Source organism: Cuculus canorus, chromosome W (genome assembly GCF_017976375.1).
Source record: "Cuculus canorus isolate bCucCan1 chromosome W, bCucCan1.pri, whole genome shotgun sequence".
NCBI lineage: Eukaryota > Metazoa > Chordata > Aves > Cuculiformes > Cuculidae > Cuculus > Cuculus canorus.
Window position 1 is genome coordinate 1,130,485 of NC_071440.1, and position 9,674 is coordinate 1,140,158.

The 9,674-nt window shown below is 47.7% G+C and overlaps 1 long non-coding RNA gene across 1 annotated transcript; it reads right to left on the reverse strand.

Annotated features, from left to right (window-relative positions):
* Nucleotides 1-5,512: 5,512 nt before the first annotated feature.
* On the reverse strand, nt 5,513-8,774 carry LOC128850276 (uncharacterized). The gene is made up of 3 exons (XR_008447601.1): nt 8,267-8,774; nt 5,659-5,853; nt 5,513-5,602 (listed from the first exon to the last, which is right to left on the reverse strand). It is a non-coding gene; the product is annotated as an uncharacterized LOC128850276 (long non-coding RNA).
* Nucleotides 8,775-9,674: the final 900 nt, after the last annotated feature.

Sequence of the window (9,674 nt, forward strand, 5' to 3'; positions counted from 1 at the left end):
ATTTGAGGGAATTTATCATTGTTCCATCCTAATGTATCCTTATTAGTGCAATGGAGTCAGAGAAAAACGCAGTGTGCACGAGCTAGACTGCGGTCAGATAGGGAAACCCACGTTTTGGAGTCAGACGAACCTTCTTGCTCAGAAAGAAAATGGGGGAAATGTGGAGAGTTTTTGTAGAGACGTGGCTTGAGGAGAAGGGACGTGAGAAAATACAGCTGGTGAAATAATAGCAGCCTCGTACAAGGCCACAGTCTCCTTGAGCAAGAAGTTAGGCGATAGCAGGAGATAAAAACAGGACCTAGAAAAACCACAAACATCCTAGGAATGTAGCAATAGAGGCAGGGCTGACACTCTGTATCGGACCAATGATGAGCCTTACTTTTGTAATATGTATGAGCCTTATTACTGCTATTATAAAAGCATGCCTATCGTATCAATAAACCGAGACTTGTTGATCATCATTGGATGTGCTTGTCTCCCGTCGACTCCGTCATTCCCCCATCCAACTTAAAGCCATTGCCCTTTGTCCCATCACTACATGCGTTTGTAGTCCCTCCCCAGCTTTCTTGTAGGCCCCCTTCAGGTACTGGAAGGCTGCTCTAAGGTCTTCTCCTCGGAGCCTTCTCTTCTCCAGGCTGAACAACCCCATATCCCTCAGCCTGTCCTCATATGGGATGTGCTCCAGCCTTTGGATCATCTTTGTGGCCTCCTCTGGACCCGTTCCAACAGCTCCATACCCTTCTTACGTTGAGGATTCCAGAACTGGACACAATACTCAAGGTGAGGTCTCACAGGAGAGGAATAGAGGGGCAGAATCATCTCCCTCAATCTGCTGGCCACGCTTATTTTGATGCAGCCCACATGGTTGGCCTTCTGGGCTGTGAGGGCACATTGGTGGCTCATGTCAAGCTTCTCATTCACCAGCACCTCCAAGTCCTTCTCTGCAGGGCAGCTCTCAATCACATCGTGCCCCGGCCTGTATTGAAACCATGGATTGTCTCAACCCAGGTGCAGGACCTTGCACTTGGCTATGTTGAACCTCATGAGATTCTCACAGGCCCACTTCTCCAGCCTGTCCAGGTGCCTCTGGATGACATCCCGTCCTTCCGATGTGGCAACTGCTTGGTGTCATCTGCAAACTTGCTGAAGGTGCACTCAGTCTCGCTGTATATATCATCAATGAAGATAATAGACAACACTGGTCCCAGTACGGACCCCTGAGGGACACCACTTGTCATGGATCTTCGTCTGGACATTGAGACATTGACCACTACTCTCTGAATGCAACCATCCAACCAATTCCTTATCCATCGAGCAATCCACCCATCAAGTCCATATCTCTCCAATTTAGAGAGAAGTATTTTGTGTGGGACCATGTCGAAGGCTTTACAGAAGTTCAGATAGATCACAACCATTGCTTTTCCCATGTTCACTGATGTGGTCACTTCATCATAGAAAGCCACTTGCTTGGTCAAGGAGGACTTGCCCTTGGTGACTCCATGCTGGCTGCCTCTAATCACCTCCTCATCTTCCATGTGCTTCAGCATAGCTTCTGGGAGGTTCTATTCCATGATCTTCCCAGGCACAGAGGTGAGGCTGTCAGGTTGGTAGTTCCCAGGGTCATCTTTTCTACCCTTTTTAAAAATGGGCACAATGCTGCCCTTCTTCCAGTCACCAGGGACTTCTCCTGATTGCCATGACTTTTCAAATATCATGGAGAGTGGCTTGGCCACCACATCGGTCAATTCCCTCAGGATGAATGCATAACTTCAGATCCCATAGACTTGGGGGACACCTGGGGCAAAGAGATTATGAGATGGTAGAATTCTCAGTTCGAGATGATGCGAGGAGGGAGGGTAGCGGAATGATCTCCTTAGACTTCCAGGAGGCAGACTTTGGACCATTCAGATGTCTGGTTGATAAAGTCCCATGGGAGACAGTCCTTAAGGGCAAGGGAGCCCAAGAGGGCTGGGTACTCTTCAAGAAGGAAATCCTGTCAGTGCAAGAGCAAGCTGTCCCCATGTGCTGGAAAATGAGCCAGCGGGGAAGAAAAACAGCTTGGTTGAGCAGAGAGATCTGGGGGGACATAAAAAATGAGTCTATGAGCTTTGAAAGAAGGGGCAGGCATCTCGGGTGGACTATAGGGATGAGGTGAGGTCATGCAGAGGGAAAATCAGGAGGGCTAAAGCCCAACTAGAACTCAGACTGGCCAACTCTGTGAAAGATAATAAAAATCTTTCTACAAATATATCAACAGTAGAAGGAGGACCAGGGAGAATATCCAGCCTTTAGTGGATGCAAAGGGAACAAGTGTGACAAAGGATGAGGACAAGGCTGAGGTACTTAATGCCTTCTTTGCCTCAGTCTTTCATAGTAAGGAAAACAGTTCCCTGTGTGTACATCCTCATGAGCTAGAGGAGCAGAACAAAGCTCTCATGATCCAAGAGGAGGTGGTTAGTGTTTTGCGGAATCAAACTCTATAACCCAAAATGAGTTATAAAGCAGGTATGTTTATTTCCAGCGCTGGGGTGCAAGGGGGTTCTCCTCCTAGCTTGCACACCGTATGTAGCGCCTACTACATATTCATAACCTTTGCCACTTCGTATTATAATTAGTTCTGGAAAGTTCGCTCCAGTCTTGTGCCTGCATGGTGCCTCCTGGTGGTCGTGGGCCAGGGTCTTAGGGATGAAGTAGGAAGTCTTCCTCGGGATGAATATATTTCTTTTTGAACTTTGCCAGACTCAGTCTCCTCTGGCTGTTTTCAAACTCCTGAACCAAATGCAGCAGCTTTCTGCATTCCAGTGCCTACTTATCAGTAAACTGCTGCTAGCTGGCTCCTTTGTTATAAACTTCCAAGCTCTTCAAGGTGAAAAATGCCAAGCTCTAATGAACACTCCCAACCCCCCTTTGTCTGTTTTCGCTCATCAGTTAGAGGCTTGCACAGCCACTTAGACACTCACAAGTCTATGAGGCCGGATGGGATCCACCTGAGGGAGCTGGTGGATGTGCTTGCCAAACCCCTTTCTATCATAGAATCATTAGACTGGAAAAGACCTCTTGGATCATCGAGCCCAACCATTCCTATCTGCCACCAAACCATGTCCCTGGGCACCTCATTTACCCATCTCTTAAACACCTCCAGGGAAGGTGACTCAACCACATCCCTGGGCAGCCTGTGCCAGCTCCCGATGATCCTTTCCATGAAAAATTTTTTCCTGATATCCAGTCTGAACCTCCCCTGGTGCAGCCTGATGCCATTCCCCCTTGTCATGTCCCCTGTCACTTGGGAGAAGAAGCCAGCATCCTCCTCTCTACAACCTCCTTTCAGGTAGTGGTAGAGAGCAATGAGTTCTCCCCTCAGCCTCCTCTTTTCAAGGCTAAACAACCCCAGCTCTCTCAGCTGCTCCTCATAAGATTTGTACTCAAGCCCCTTCAACAGCTTCGTTGCTCTTCTCTGGACACACTCCAGAGCCTCAACATTCTTCTTAGAGTGAGGGGCCCAGATCTGAACACAGTACTCAAGGTGCAGTCTCAACAGTGCAGAATACAGGAGCAGAATCACCTCCCTGGACCTGCTGGTCACGCTGTTTCTGATACAAGCCAAGATGCCATTGGCCTTCTTGGCCACCTGGGCACACTGCTGGCTCATGTTCAGTTGGCTGTCAACCATTACCCCCAGGTCCTTCTCCTCCAGGCAGCTTCCTAGCCAGACTTCTAGTCTGTAGCACTGCATAGGGTTGTTGTGCTCCAAGTGCAGGACCCGGCATTTGGCCTTGTTAAACCTCATGCCATTGTTCTCAGCCCAGCAGTCCAGCCTGTTCAGATCCCTTTGCAGAGCCTCCCTACCCTCCAGCAGATCCATGCTGCCACCCAGCTTAGTGTCATCTGCAAACTTGCTAAGGATGCACTTAATGCCTTCATCCAGCTCAGTGATAAAGATATTGAACAGGGCTGGACCCAGTACTGAGCCCTGAGGAACCCCGCTTGTAACTGTCCTCCAGCTGGAGTTAACTCCATTGACCACCCCTCTCTGGGCCCGGCCATCCAACCAGTTTTCAACCCAGGAGAGTGTGTGCCTGTCCAGGCCAGAGGCAGACAGTTTCCTAAGCAAAATGCTGTGAGAAACTGTGTCAAAGGCTTTACTGAAGTACAAGAAGACTACATCCACAGCCTTTCCCTCATCCAGTAGTTGAGTCACTTTGTCATAGAAGCGATCAGGTTAGATTGGCAAGACCTGCCTTTCATGAACCCATGTTGACTGAGCCTGATCACCCCCCAGTTCTCTTGCATGTGCTTCATGATAGCACTCAAGATCACCTGTTCCATGACTTTCCCCATCACTGAGGTCAGACTGAAAGGCCTGTAGTTTCCTGTATCCTCTCTCCAGCCCTTCTTGAAGACAGGTGTAACATCAGCCATCCTCCAGTCCACTGGAACTTCCCCAGTCAGCCAGGCCTGCTGGTGGATGAAGAGGCTGGACCACTGGGCTGAGGCGAATGGCATGAGGTTTAACAAGGCCAGATGCCAGGTCCTGCACTTGTATTTAAAAGACAGGTAGATGATGTGCTCAGGGACATGGTTTAGTGTCAGATAGGAATGGTTGGACTCGATGATCCAAGAGGTCTTTTCCAACCTAGTGATTCTGTGATTTATGTATGTTCAGGTTCCTCAGGTGGTCATGAGCCTGATCTTCCCCTACAGTGGGAGAAGCTTTATCCCCGTGGTCATCTTCTTGTTGTCCATTGACCTAGGAGGGCTGAGGAGATTGGTTGTTGGTGAAGACTGAGGCAAAACATTTGTTGAGTCCCTCAGCCTTCTCCTCGTCTGTTGATATGAGGTCTCCATTTTCATCCATCAGTGGGGGATGCTCTCTTTAACCTTCCTTTTCTGGCTGACAGACCTGTAGAAACCCTTCTTGTTAGTCTTTGCTTCCCTTGCCAAGTTCAGCTCCAGCTGTGCATTGGACTGACCAAAGTGAGGCCCATCTACGTCAAGAAATGTAACACCCATGTGCAAGAAGGACTGGAAGGAGGATCTGGGGAGCTACAAGCCTGTCAGCCTGACCTCAGTGCCAGTAAAGGTTATAGAGCATATCATCCTTGTCGCTGTTGAGTCACGACACGGTGATGTGGAAGCAAGTTTCTTTATTGATGTTACAGGGCTGGCCGGCCGGTGCTTGATCTTACGCGCGCTTCTTATACCCTTGATTAACACACGCGTCTCCGCATGATTGGATTAGCTTATACACAAACAATCTGTGAATGGATAGTGCTACTTTCATGCATGGTCCTATATTGTCTGCCCACTTCCCGTCCCATGATCTCCTTCCGGGTGCATTAATCAGGGGTCCTCAGCCCGCTGTGGACCCCACAATTCCCCCCTTTTGTATTTGTGCTGAAGAAAATTGCCCGTTAAAGATTGCCTGTGTCGGCTGCTGCGGGGCCCTTCGCAGCAGACACACAATGCAGGGCAACATCAACAGCACAACTACAAACATACCCATTCTTGAAAACAGGGAAGCAAAGCAGCATCAATATTTGACCACGCTGAGCAATATTGTAGGTGCATCTGAAAAGTATACAAACAGTGACTTATACTCCGTCTCTACTGATCCTAACAGCTCTAATCTGTGATTCCAGTACATGACTTATGCTCCACTTCTACTGATCCTAACAGCTCTAGTCTGTGGTTCCGATATACGACTTATACTCCAGTTGTTATGGCAGTTCTTTGATGTTAGCAAGGGCTATCCATCACACTCATCTCCAGCTGTTTGATTCTCCACATGTGGCCTCCGTGGCTTATCCACAGCAGGGCGAACACAACGAGCAGGGTACCACCGAGGTCCTTCATCTGTGGAAACACAAGCATACCCTCGACCCCAAGTTAATAGCTTGCATGGGAAGCGGGACTATTGTCAGTTTTAATAGGGTAGGCTGCGTTTTTGTACAGTTTCCCACAGGAGCTTCATAACTCCAAACAACAGGTGGTTTGTCACTTGTCCAAGACTGCTCGTAATTCCACCACTTGTGGGGAGCCTTGTTGATGCTCAATTAAATGTTGCCAATTTTGTCCATCAAACCATGTAACAGTAGCTTTCCCTGTTTTCCCAGACCCATCTGTGAAAACTGTGGGTCCATCAGCAGGTGCTGTTCGGCTTAACAATTTTTGTGTGATAGAGATTTGAGTTCCCAGTTTACAAAGTGGATGGGAAGGAAAATGATACAATATCTGGCCTGTAAAATTAAGTAGTGCTGCTTAAAGTGCAGAACTATTGGCAAGACACCATTCAAAATATTGAACTTGTAAAGGAATAACAATACATTCCGGATCTCGTGCCAATAGTTCCACACATCGTGTTCGAATTTTTATAATGAGTTGAGCTAACAGCTCATATAATCCTGGAGCAGCCTTTTTTGTTCGAAATGGTAAGAAGATCCACTCCAGTATATGGAGGGGGTCTTCCCACCCCTGATCCCACTGCACGAGCGCAGCATAGGGCATTGAGCCTTCCACAAAGACCAATGCCTGCACAATTACAGTCAGGTCAATGCACCAGACGTGCTTTTCCTGAATGGCTTTGCTCTACAAGGGTCAGAACATTTCTGGCTTCCTTATTTAGAACCCTGGGTGCTGCAATATCTGTGTCCCCTTTTAACAGATCAACTAGGGGTTGTATTTGTGATGATGTAAGGCCCAGATAGGGTCTCAGCCAATTTATAATTCCAACTATTTTCTGAACATCATTTAAAGTCCTGATTTCAGTTACTATTTTAATTGCCTGAGGTTCTACTGTTTTGGCCAGTACTTTCATGCCCAAATACAACCACGGTTTAACACGTTGTACCTTGTCGGGGGCAATGATAACATTCCAACATTTGTTTAGTGTCCCTTTCCAATTCTCCTAATTGTTCTGACATTGCAGCAGCCAATAAGATGTCATCCATATAATGATAGCAATAGCATTCAGGATATTTTTTTTTTTTTTTTTTTTTTTGCGGAAAACCTTCCAATGATATCTTGCATGATTAGTCGAAGGAACTGCAAAAGTAAATTTTTCGACAATATTTCAAAAAACTGCACTGAACAGGCTGAAACATAATTTGTGCAATTTGGGCAAAGTCATATGGTGTGATTTCTTCCATAGTTAATAATAGAAGCAATTGCATTGTTGCAGGGGAGCTGGGACCATACTGTGTAACAGTTTTTTGAAGTTCCTGTACTACTTTCCAGGTGTATGGTCTGTGCTCATCCATAACTCCCCGTCCTGGATCCCCCCGGACCACCGGGAATGCCATAGCTGTCACAGGACTCGGGTCACGTTCCTTTAAGAGTGTAGTTATTGCCTCAGACAATGTCCACTGTCCTTCTAGCATAGCCCATTGTTTTACCTTTTGCCAAAATACACATGGATCATACGGTCTCACAGTAACCTGTGCCGAGGGTGGATCCCACGCCTGAGGGGTTTTAGGTTTACCGGAGGAACCCCTAAAGGGTGGCTCGGCGCTAGCCTTGGTCTTTCTGTTTTTTAAAGCAGCCGCCTCAGTGCCCCCCCCCCCCACCACCGCGGGATTGTCCCAATCATCTGGCTCATCTGGCAAAGGCGGGAGTAGCAGTGGATTGTCCGGTTCGGGTGTCCCTCACTCTTCAGGGGGCAGTGGAGGGGCGGACGGCGTTACGGGATTAACCTGCTGTTGGCTTTGTTTATATATCGGACAAACCGAGTCTGTTTCATCGTCTGACTCATCAACAAGAAAACGTTTTTGCGCTAACCGAGATGGTTTATTCTCTTGGTGCGTTACCGGATTTCTTGAATTTAGATGTTGAGACTCAGATAGAGATGCAGAGTCTGGGTCGGCAGTTAATATAGAAAATTCCTCTTGCTCCGTTAACAGATCCTCAGCAGATGGAGGCTCGTCTCGGGAGGCAAGGGGTGAAAGATCTTGCTCTGCCTGATCCCTCTGTTTTTTAAAGTCTTTCAAAGTATCAAACAAAAGGCACCATGTGGTTAACAAAGATACTGACTCTTTGTCTCCACGTGAAGCACTATCAAACAGCCTGTCCCCTATTTCTTTCCAATTCGAAACAGTAAATGATGTCATTATATCTGGCGTATAACCCTGTCTCTTACTCCATAAAAGCATCTTTTGTAACATGAATCCCTCTAGCTTTACCCCCTTCTTTTCTAGTATTTGCTTCCACATGCTTATAATCATTTCCTCCTCTTTTGTTAGTGAGGCTCCCATCTTTTTCCCCAGCAGCTCACCTGCACTCGGTGGCTTCTTAAAAGTCCCGGATCCGGAATTAAGCAGCTTCTCTCGCCGCTCCTCTTGGCTACTTTTGCCGAAAACTCTTTGAGCAGCTTCTCTCGCCGCTCCTCTTGGCTACTTTTGCCGAAAACTCTTTTAGCAGCTTCTCTCGCTGCTCCTCTTGGCTATTTTTGCCGAAAACTCTTTTATAGTGGCTGTGCCACCTCGGGGAACCCCTAAATTAAAACTCTCAGAAAATCGCTCGCTATATCACGTCGGGGTCACCAGATGTCGCTGTTGAGTCACGACACGGTGATGTGGAAGCAAGTTTCTTTATTGATGTTACAGGGCTGACCGGCCGGTGCTTGATCTTACGCGCGCTTCTTATACCCTTGATTAACACACGCGTCTCCGCATGATTGGATTAGCTTATACACAAACAATCTGTGAATGGATAGTGCTACTTTCATGCATGGTCCTATATTGTCTGCCCACTTCCCGTCCCATGATCTCCTTCCGGGTGCATTAATCACAGCCCGCTGTGGACCCCACACATCCTGAATGCCATCACACAGCATGTACAGGACAACCAGAGGATCTGGTCCAGTCCGCATGGATTTAGAAAAGGCAGGTCCTGCCTGACTAATCTGATCTTCTAGGACAAGGTGACCTGCTTAGTGAATGAGGGAAAGCTTGTGGATATTGTCTACCTAGACTTTAGTAAAGCCTTTGACACCATTTCCCACAGCATTGTCCTGGAGAAACTGGCTGCTCAAAGCTTGGACCAGCGCACTCTGCTAGATAAAAAACTGGCTGGATGGTCAAGCCCAGAGTGTTGTGATGAATGGAGTTCAATCCAGTTGGTGGCCAGTCACAAGTGCTGTTCCCCAGGGCTCAGTGTTGGGGCTGGTTCCATTTAACATCTTTATTAATGATCTGGATGAGGGGATTGAGTTCTTCTTCAGCAAATTTACAGATGACACCCAGCATCCTACCTTGTATCAAAAAAGGTGTGGCCAGCAGGAGCAGAGAAGTGATCGTACCCCTGTACTTGGCGCTGGTGAGGCCGCACCTTGAATCCTGTGTTTAGTTTTGGACCCCTCACTACAAGACAGACATTGAGGGACTGGAGTGTGTCCAGAGAAGGGCAATGAAGCTGGGGAAGGGTCTGGAGTACAAGTCTTATGAGCAGCGGCTGAGGGAACTGGGGTTGTTTAGTCTGGAAAAGAGGAGGCTGAGTGGAGACCTTGTCACTGTCTGCAACTACCTGAAGGCATTGGCACAGGCTGCCCAGGTAAGTGGTGGAGTCCTCAACCCTGGAGGTATCTAAAGGACATGGAGGTGTGCTTAGGGATATGGTTTAGTGGTAAACTTGGCTGTGTTAGGTTTAAGGTTGGACTTGATGATCTTAAGGGTCTTTTCCAA